Source organism: Excalfactoria chinensis, unplaced genomic scaffold, assembly GCF_039878825.1.
Source record: "Excalfactoria chinensis isolate bCotChi1 unplaced genomic scaffold, bCotChi1.hap2 Scaffold_363, whole genome shotgun sequence".
NCBI lineage: Eukaryota > Metazoa > Chordata > Aves > Galliformes > Phasianidae > Excalfactoria > Excalfactoria chinensis.
In genome coordinates, this window is record NW_027315651.1 from 30,001 (window position 1) to 40,000 (window position 10,000).

General features: G+C 67.0%; 1 long non-coding RNA gene across 1 annotated transcript; it reads left to right on the plus strand.

Annotated features, from left to right (window-relative positions):
* Positions 1 to 6,071: 6,071 nt before the first annotated feature.
* On the plus strand, positions 6,072 to 7,983 carry LOC140264944 (uncharacterized). The gene is made up of 3 exons (XR_011906160.1): positions 6,072 to 6,211; positions 6,710 to 7,301; positions 7,470 to 7,983. It is a non-coding gene; the product is annotated as an uncharacterized lncRNA (long non-coding RNA).
* The last annotated feature ends 2,017 nt before the right edge of the window (positions 7,984 to 10,000 follow it).

Sequence of the window (10,000 nt, forward strand, 5' to 3'; positions counted from 1 at the left end):
GGGGCTGACCCGCCCTCCGGGACCGGCGCACGGACGAGCGGACGGGGCGAGAGGAGAGCCCCGCCGCCAGAGACGCGGACGCGCTAGAGGAGAAGGCGACCTCGAGGCGGGCGCCGCCCCGAGACCGGAGACCCTTGCCCGAGGCGGCACGCTCCGCAGCGGGCGGGGACGCGCGGCGGGGAAACCCACGCGCGGGGCCGCGGCGGCCCCGAGGACGGCGGAGGCGAGACAGACCGGCGGACGCCCCCGGCTCTTCCTTCTCGCTCGCTCGCTCCTCGCCTCGCTTCCCGAAGCGGTTTCCCCGACTTTGCCACCCCGCCGGCTTGCTGCTCGCGGCCGGCACTCGCCGGGTCCCGGACCGAGGCCGGCGCCGGCGCCTCGCACGCGACCGACTGGCTACGCCTGCGGCTCGCGGGGCCCCTCGGCCGTCACACAGCCGGATTCGGTCGGGCGAGCTCTCCGCAGCTCTCGGCGCGAGCCGGAGAGCGCCTCGCCTCGCCTGCGACGGGAAGCGAACCGGGGAGGAGGCCGCCCGCGCCTGAACACCGGGCGCCGCCGCGGCTTCCCCGGGACGGGGAACGCGCGAGCGCCGGCCCGCCGGGGGCCCTCACCGACGCCACCCGAGTGGCCTCATCGATCGACGGAAGGGGGGAGCGGGGAGGGGCGGGGGTAGGGGAAGGAGAAGGGAACGGAGGGGGAAGGCGCGAGCCCTTCCCCCGGGCGCGGCGGAAAGACCGCGCGCGCACGTGCGGGTGGGTGTGCGTGGGCAACGTCCGCCGAGAGGTGCTCGCCCTTGCCTGAACACCGGCCCGCCCCACGCCGCCCCGAACGAGCCGGGGAGCGGGATTGAGCCGGCCCGCCGGGAAGCCTCTCCGACGCGCCCGAGGAGCGCCACAGGGCATCGATCGATTGAACGGGGCTCCCGCGTGCGAGTGAGAGTGCGGTGCGCGTAAGGACGACGCGGCGCCGCCGCCGCCACCAACGGCCACCTCCGGTTCCCCCGACTCCTTCGCTCCTGGCGGGACCCCACCGGGGACTCCCCCGGCCCTCCTGCGTACGACTGCCGGCAGACCGGCCCGTGCCCTTTTCTCTCTCGCCTTCTTTTCTCGGGGATCTTCCCTCCCCTGCGCGGGGAACCGACCGCTCCCCATCCTTTTCTCTCTCTCGCTCTCGCCTTTCGTCCCGAAATTTGACTTTTTTGCCAACCTCAGTCCGGTGCCGAGCTGCGACACGGGCAGCGAAGACCCCGACGAGGCCACCGGACCCATCGACCCGAGAGGCGTACGAAAAAGTCGCCGCCGACAACCTCGACACTCGGCCGGTCAACCGCGCTCGCCTGCGCCCGCTCGTTGCCGCCTACCGGAGACGAGTACGCACCCGCTCCTGCCGACGAAAACCTAAGGCACCCGAAAAAAGTGCTGCAAAAACAACCGCCAGAAACTACCGGCGGGGGCGCCGACAGAAACAGAACTTTACCTCGACGTAACTGGAGGTAAAGAATTACAGCGACCCCTTTGGAAGCTCCAGAGCAATAGCGCAGCCCAACAGGACGAGCGGCGAAGGCCCGCCAAAAGCGGGTAGACCTAGCGATTACAATAGAGCCGCAGGGGCAGCGACCCCTAGCCGCCGCCGCCGAGCCCGAGTGCCGCTCGGACCCGGGTAGACCGTGGCGACCGACTCGAGCCGCACGGGCAGCGACCCCTAGCCGCCGCCGCCGAGCCCGAGTGCCGCTCGGACCCGGGTAGACCGTGGCGACCGACTCGAGCCGCACGGGCAGCGACCCCTAGCCGCCGCCGCCGAGCCCGAGTGCCGCTCGGACCCGGGTAGACCCTGCCGACCGACTCGAGCCGCAGGGGCAGCGACCCCTAGCCGCCGCCGCCGCCGAGCCCGTGCCGCTCGGAGCCGGGTAGACCGTGGCGACCGACTCGAGCCGCACGGGCAGCGACCCCTAGCCGCCGCCGCCGAGCCCGTGCCGCTCGGAGCCGGGTAGACCGTGGCGACCGACTCGAGCCGCACGGGCAGCGACCCCTAGCCGCCGCCGCCGAGCCCGAGTGCCGCTCGGAGCCGGGTAGACCGTGGCGACCGACTCGAGCGGCACGGGCAGCGACCCCTAGCCGCCGCCGCCGAGCCCGAGTGCCGCTCGGACCCGGGTAGACCGTGGCGACCGACTCGAGCCGCACGGGCAGCGACCCCTAGCCGCCGCCGCCGAGCCCGAGTGCCGCTCGGACCCGGGTAGACCGTGCCGACCTGGTCGAGCCGCACGGGCAGCGCCCCCTGGCCTGCGCCGCCGAGCCCGAGTGCCGCTCGGACCCGGGAAGACCGTGCCGACCTGGTCGAGCCGCACGGGCAGCGACCCCTAGCCGCCGCCGCCGAGCCCGAGTGCCGCTCGGAGCCGGGTAGACCGTGCCGGCGCACCCGAGACGCCACGGAAGCGACACCTGGCTTATGCCGCGGAACGATCGAGTGGAGTGGAGCCCGCCGAGATAGGTTGCACCGTGCCGCCGCACGCGAGCCGGCGCGGCTGAGACGCCCGTCTGCCGCCGCGGAAGCACGGAGCGGACCGGAGCCCGCCGGGGCCGGGGAAACCGTGCCGGCGCACGCGAGCCGCCACAGAAGCGACAACCGGCTTCTGCCGGGGAACGATCGAGTGGAGCGGAGCCCGCCGAGATAGGTTGGACCGTGCCGGCGCACCCGAGCCTGCGCGAATGCAACCAACTGTCCTCCGCCGCGGAATGACCGAGCCGATCGGAGCGTAGTACGCACGGTCTCGGTGCACTGCGTTCGGCTCGCACGTTCCGCGGCAGCGCCCGAGGGTCGCTGCCCATCCGTCTCGAGCCGGTCGGCAAGGTCTACCCGGTTAACAGCGGCACTCGGGCTCGGCGGCGGCGGCTAGGGGTCGCTGTCAGTGCGGCTCGAGTCGGTCGGCAGGGTCTTCCCGGTTACGAGCGGCACTCGGGCTTGGCAGCGGCGGCAATAGGTCACTGCACGTGCGGCTCGAGTCGGTCGGCAGGGTCTACCTCGTAATTAGCGGCTTTCCAGCTCAGCGTCGGCGGCTAGGCGTTGCTGCACCTGTGGCTCGAGTCGGTCGGAAGGGTCTACTCGGTTACGAGTGGCACTCGGGCTCGGCAGCGGCGGCTAGGGGTCGCTGCCAGTGCGACTCAAGTCGGTCGGCAGGGTCTGCCTGGTTACCAGTGGCACTCGGGCAGGGCGGTGGCGGCTAGGCGTTGCTGCCCGTGCAACTCGACTAGGTCCGCAGGGGTCTACCCGGTTACGAGCGGCTTTCGGGCTCAGCGGCGGCGGCTTGGGGTCGCTGCCCGTGCGACTCGAGTCGGTCAGCAGGGTCTACCCGGTAACCAGTGGCACTCGGGCTCGGCGGCGGCGGCTAAGGGTCGCTCTTCGTGTGGCTCGAGTCGGTCGGCACTGTCTACCCGGCTCAGATCAACACTCGTGCTCGGCGGCGGCAGCAAGGGTTCGCTGCCCTTGCGACTCGAGTAGGTGGGCAGGGTCTACCTGGTTACGAGCTGCTTTCGGGCACGGCGGCGGAAATTAGGGGTCGATGCATGTGCGACTCGAGTCGGTCGGAAGGTTCTACCCGGTTTCGAGGGGCACTCGGGCTCGGCGGCGCGGGCCAGGGGGCGCTGCCCGTGCGGCTCGACCAGGTCGGCACGGTCTACCCGGGTCCGAGCGGCACTCGGGCTCGGCGGCGCAGGCCAGGGGGCGCTGCCCGCGCGGCTCGACTAGGTCGGCAGGGTCTACCCGGGTCCGAGCGGCACTCGGGCTCGGCGGCGCAGGCTAGGGGGCGATGCCCGTGCGGCTCGACTAGGTCGGCAGGGTCTACCCGGGTCCGAGCGGCACTCGGGCTCGGCGGCGGAGGCCAGGGGGCGCTGCCCGTGCGACTCGACTAGGTCGGCAAGGTCTATCCGGTTAACAGCGGCACTCGGGCACGGCGGCGCAGGCTAGGGGGCGCAGCCCGTGCGACTCGACTAGGTCGGCAGGGTCTACCCGGGTCCGAGCGGCACTCGGGCTCGGCGGCGCAGGCCAGGGGGCGCTGCCCGTGCGGCTCGACTACGTCGGCAAGGTCTACCCGGTTTCGAGGGGCACTCGGGCACGACGGCGCAGGCTAGGGGGCGCTGCCCGTGCGACTCGACTAGGTCGGCAGGGTCTACCCGGTTAACAGCGGCACTCGGGCACGGCGGCGCAGGCTAGGGGGCGCTGCCCGTGCGGCTCGACCAGGTCGGCACGGTCTACCCGGGTCCGAGCGGCACTCGGGCACGGCGGCGCAGGCCAGGGGGCGCTGCCCGTGCGGCTCGACTACGTCGGCAAGGTCTACCCGGTTAACAGCGGCACTCGGGCACGACGGCGCAGGCTAGGGGGCGCTGCCCGTGCGGCTCGACTAGGTCGGCAAGGTCTACCCGGTTAACAGCGGCACTCGGGCACGACGGCGCAGGCTAGGGGGCGCTGCCCGTGCGACTCGACTAGGTCGGCAAGGTCTACCCGGTTAACAGCGGCACTCGGGCACGGCGGCGCAGACCAGGGGGCGCTCTTCGTGTGGCTCGAGTCGGTCGGCACTGTCTACCCGGCTCAGATCAACACTCGTGCTCGGCGGCGGCAGCAAGGGTTCGCTGCCCTTGCGACTCGAGTAGGTGGGCAGGGTCTACCTGGTTACGAGCTGCTTTCGGGCACGGCGGCGGAAATTAGGGGTCGATGCATGTGCGACTCGAGTCGGTCGTTAGGTTCTACCCGGTTTCGAGGGGCACTCGGGCTCGGCGGCGCAGGCCAGGGGGCGCTGCCCGTGCGACTCGACTAGGTTGGCACGGTCTACCCGGTTAACAGCGGCACTCGGGCACGGCGGCGGAGGCTAGGGGGCGCTGCCCGAGCGGCTCGACTAGGTCGGCAAGGTCTACCCGGTTAACAGCGGCACTCGGGCTCGGCGGCGCAGGCTAGGGGGCGCTGCCCGTGCGGCTCGACTAGGTCGGCAAGGTCTACCCGGTTAACAGCGGCACTCGGGCACGGCGGAGCAGGCTAGGGGGCGCTGCCGGTGCGGCTCGAGTAGGTGGGCAGGGTCTACCTGGTTACGAGCTGCTTTCGGGCAGGGCGGCGGAAATTAGGGGTCGGTGCATGTGCGACTCGAGTCGGTCGGAAGGTTCTACCCGGTTTCGAGGGGCACTCGGGCTCGGCGGCGCGGGCCAGGGGGCGCTGCCCGTGCGGCTCGACCAGGTCGGCACGGTCTACCCGGGTCCGAGCGGCACTCGGGCTCGGCGGCGCAGGCTAGGGGGCGCTGCCCGTGCGACTCGACTAGGTCGGCAGGGTCTACCCGGGTCCGAGCGGCACTCGGGCACGGCGGCGCAGGCTAGGGGGCGCTGCCCGTGCGACTCGACTAGGTCGGCAGGGTCTACCCGGTTAACAGCGGCACTCGGGCACGGCGGCGCAGACCAGGGGGCGCTGCCCGTGCGGCTCGACTAGGTCGGCAAGGTCTACCCGGTTAACAGCGGCACTCGGGCACGACGGCGCAGGCTAGGGGGCGCTGCCCGTGCGACTCGACTAGGTCGGCAGGGTCTACCCGGTTAACAGCGGCACTCGGGCACTGCGGCGCAGGCTAGGGGGCGCTGCCCGTGCGACTCGACTAGGTCGGCAGGGTCTACCCGGGTCCGAGCGGCACTCGGGCACGGCGGCGCAGGCCAGGGGGCGCTGCCCGTGCGGCTCGACTAGGTCGGCAAGGTCTACCCGGTTAACAGCGGCACTCGGGCACGGCGGCGCAGGCTAGGGGGCGCTGCCCGTGCGACTCGACTAGGTCGGCAGGGTCTACCCGGGTCCGAGCGGCACTCGGGCTCGGCGGCGGCGGCGGCTAGGGGTCGCTGCCCGTGCGACTCGACTGGGTCGGCACTGTCTACCCGGCTCCGAGCGGCACGGGATCGGCGGCGGTGGCTAGGGGGCGCTGCCCGTGCCGCTCGATTCGGTCGCCACGGTCTACCCGGCTCCGCCCCGGACTCTAGAGGTCGCTGCCGGACAGGCTCGGATGCGGCCCGGCCCTCCGGAGGAAGCGCGCGTGCGCGAGCCGGGGCCGCGCCCACCGGGAGGGCCGTTGGTGATGGAATTCCGGCCGGTCTGCCGGAAATCCGGGACGGCGGTCGGCCCGGACGGCGCGCGGTCGCTCGCCTCGGCGGGGTAAGGATGGAAGAACAGCGGGTAGACGGCAGCGGTCGGCAGAGAGGTGGGCCGGCGGGAGGCGCGGGGTGGCCGCGGGGGCGGGGGCGGGGGCGCGGGCGCGGGCGGGGGCGCGGGCGGGGGCGCGGGCGCGGGCGCCGCCGTTGCCGAGTCGCGCTCGTTCGACTCTTCCGGTCCCCGGGCTCGTGCCGAGGGTGCCGGGGGGTGGGGGGGGTTGGAAGGATAAATGGGAAAATGTAAAAAGTCCCGCGGCTCTCTCGGCCGGCGTGGGGGGGTGCGGGGTGGGGGGGCGCTGGTTGGAGACCGGGTAAAAGAAGGATGGCGGGTGGGGGGGGGGAGAGAGAGCGAGAGAGAGCGAGAGAGAGCGAGAGAGAGAGCACGCGCCAGTGGAGACCGTGGTGGAAAAAAAAAAAAAGAAAAAAAAGCGAAAAATCGATCTGATTTCACCGGCAGCCGGGCCGCGGCGCGGCGGGGGTCTCCCGCCCGAAGCGCCGAGGGGGGGTGGGCCTCCCACTTATCCTGCACCTCTCCCGTCTCTTGGCAGCGCCGGACTAGAGTCGAGGTCACCGGGGTCTTCTATTCCCCGCCGATTCCGCCGAGCCCGTTCCCTCGGCTGCGATTTCGCTGGACGGTAGGTCGGGACAGAGGGGACTTTGTTCCTCTTCTGCCGGAGCTCTGGCCGCGGCGGAGGCGGTTCCCGCCTCGGACCCCGCGGCCACGGAGGCGGAGGCGTTTCCGGGTGGGGGAGGACGCGAAGGGGGGGGGGGGGGGGGGGAACGGGGGCTCGCTCGGCAGAAGCGGCCCGTGCGAAAGGACGCTCTCCGCGGATTTTTCTTGACTCGTCCCCTTTCTTTCCCACGCGACGCGCACCGGCCTACGGGCGCCCGAGGGCGGCAGCAGGCGCGGTCGCCCCCAGGAGGTACGCGAGAAGGCCTAGCGCGGGGTACCGGCGACGAGACCTTCTCCGACGAATCCTCGCGCGCTCCGACGGGACGACTCGGAGGCTTTCGCCGCCGTTTACCCGCGGCGACGGCATCCCTCAGCCCTTCTCCGTCTGTACGGGGAACGGGTCGCCGCGGCGCCGGACCTCTGACGGATCGGCCGAGGCGAGCGTCGGGTCAGCTGCGGGAGCACAGGTGAGAGTCGTTTCGCCGCGTGTCACGGGTCACCTAGATTTACCCGTGCCCGCGACGGGGGCCGCCGCCGCCGCCGCCCCGTCGGGCCCCCGGCCCGGAAAGGGAGGGGAAAAAGGGGGGCGGAAAGAACAGCGGCAGCAATCTAAGGGGGAAAACTTCTTTTACTAGATACGGTGTCGGAGCACGAGGTAACGTCGTAGAATACGATCTCGTCGAGGCTCGTCCATCGAACGAAACAGAGAGAGAGAGTCCCCGAAAACCCAGAGGCCTGCTGTGAACTCCAGGCGACGGACGCGGCCGGAGCGCTCCTCGCGCCCCGAGAGTCAGAGAGAGAGGGGGAGAGAGAGAGAGAAGTCCAGCCTGGGAGCGAGATAATCCTCCTCCCGCGAGCTATCTCTGGCCGCGACGTCCCCTGGGATACGTAGACGCGTAGCGCGCTGCGCGCGACGTCGCGACGTAGAATATCGAGAGCGACGCCGCGAAACCGCGACGCCGCGCTCCCGGAAAAGGGTGGAGCTCGACTCCGCTTCCTCCGGACCTCCTCGAAGGGCCGAGCGCCGCCGAGGCGGCGCGGCATCTCTCGGAGACGGCTCCCCGGCGGAGACGGCCTCGGCGTTCCTTCCCGGCGAAGGCGTCCGCATCGGTGAGTTTTTCCTCCTCAATAAACGTTTGGATATCCGTTGCCGTCCTCGTGTCCTTCCGCCTTCCGCCGTCACACCGGATTCCCCTCCGGCTTCCCCCTTCGGAGCCGGTCGAAAGCCCTTCGACCGGTCCGGAGAGCCGCCGGCCGGTTAACCGGCGCCCGTGCGGGGGCCCCGCTCGCTCGGGCGGAGTCCATCGCGAGCCGGTTCAGAGCCGGTTTCCTTCCCAAAGGCCGGCCCGAGATCGGCCCCGAGGTCCTGAGGACGCGGGCGAGCTGCTGCCGCCTCCGCTCGCTCGCTCGCTCACTCACTGAAACCACCCTCTGCTTCCTGCCAAGGAAGGGCATTCCAAGCACGGCGGCTAGACCTGAGCCTAGCGATCGTCAAGGCCCCGCCGCACCCGCCTCAGACCGGAGGCCCCCCCCCCCCCCCCCCCCCCCCTTCCGCAACGGGAAGCTCTCGCCGGCTTAGCCGAGTCCAGCCGCCCCGCCGGCAGCCTCTAGCTTCCGCCGCTTTGCAACTGCGGTCGCTGGGAGCCGGGCGGACCAGACAAACAAACAAGCAGGCGAGCGACCAACCGACCAAACAAAAAACCCCCGCGAAAAAAAACAAAACAAAACAAAAGCCACGCGGGCCGGGCGGGCGAGACGCGTCCGGGAGAGGGTGATGGGGTTAAGGGCGAGGCCTGGGGGGTCAGGGCTAGGCGGGCCGCTTTCGGGTACGGGTCGGGTTCTGGCTCGCGCGGCGGTGGTGGTGGTGGGAGGGGATGGGGGAGGGCGGGGGGGGGGAACTGGGGAGAAGGGCGGAGGACGGACGCGGAGCGGGAAGCTCGGGCCGGTACCGGCAGCCAGGTCCTACCCGCAACCCCGTCACGGACCCCCTCGCCTCGCCAGAGACCCCTTTCTTCGCGACAGAGGGCGCGCCGAGCCGGGCCGGGCCTACTCACGCGTTGGCGCGCGCGGACGAGCGACGACGAAAAAAAAAAAAAGAGAAAAGGAAAGAAGCCGCAAGTCAGTCAAAGAAAAGAGAAGAAGATTTTAAAATGCACAGAAAGATCGTAGCGTTTCGTGGTAACGGAATAATCATATAACGATAATAAAAACAATAAAGACGTAAAAGATGGGGGGGGGGGCGGGAAGAAGCGATAAATCAAAACTAAACGCGTAAATAAATAAATAAATAAATAAATGGGGGAAAAAGAGGGGGGGGTAAGGAAAAAAAAGGGGAAAAAAGAGAAAAGGAAAAAAAAAAACAATAAGGGAAAAAATACAAGGAAAAAAAAGGGGAAAAAAGAGAAAAGGAAAAAAAAAACAAAAGGGAAAATATACAAGGAAAAAAAAGGAAAAATGAAGGAAAAAAAAAGAAAAAAGGGGGGGGTGAGCTAAAAAAAGGGAAAAAAAAAAAGAAAAAAAAAAGAAAAAGGGGGGGGTGAGCTAAAAAAAGGGGAAAAAAAGAAAAAAAAAAAAAGAAAAAAGGGGGGGGGTGAGCTAAAAAAAGGGAAAAAAAAGAAAAGAAAAAGAAAAAGGGGGGGGGTGAGCTAAAAAAAGGGAAAAAAAAAAAGAAAAGGGGGGGTGAGCTAAAAAAAGGGAAAAAAAATAAAAAAAAAAAAAAGAAAAAGGGGGGGGTGAGCTAAAAAAAGGGAAAAAAAAAGAAAAAAAAAGAAAAAAAGGGGAAAAAAAGGACTGAAAAAGGAAATAAACTAAGAAATAAGGGGAAAAAAGGGAAAAATAAGAAAATAAGGAGGAAAAAATTTAAAAAAAAAAAAAGGAAAAAGGCAAAAAAAAAGGGAAAAAATTTTTTTAAAAAAAGGAAAAGGGAAAAGAAAAAAAAAATGGCGGGGAAAAAAAACCGAAAACGGAAAAAAAAAAAAAAAAAAAAAAGGAAAAAAAATATATAAAAAATTAAGAAAATCGTAGATGATAAAGATGACGCTAAAAGCAAGAAAGCTACGAAAGCTATCTATCCTTTTAATAAATGACATAAATAAATAGATAAATAAAAAGGACATAAACAAAGAAGGAAGTAGCGCAAAAGACTTTAAAAACAAACAAAAAAAAA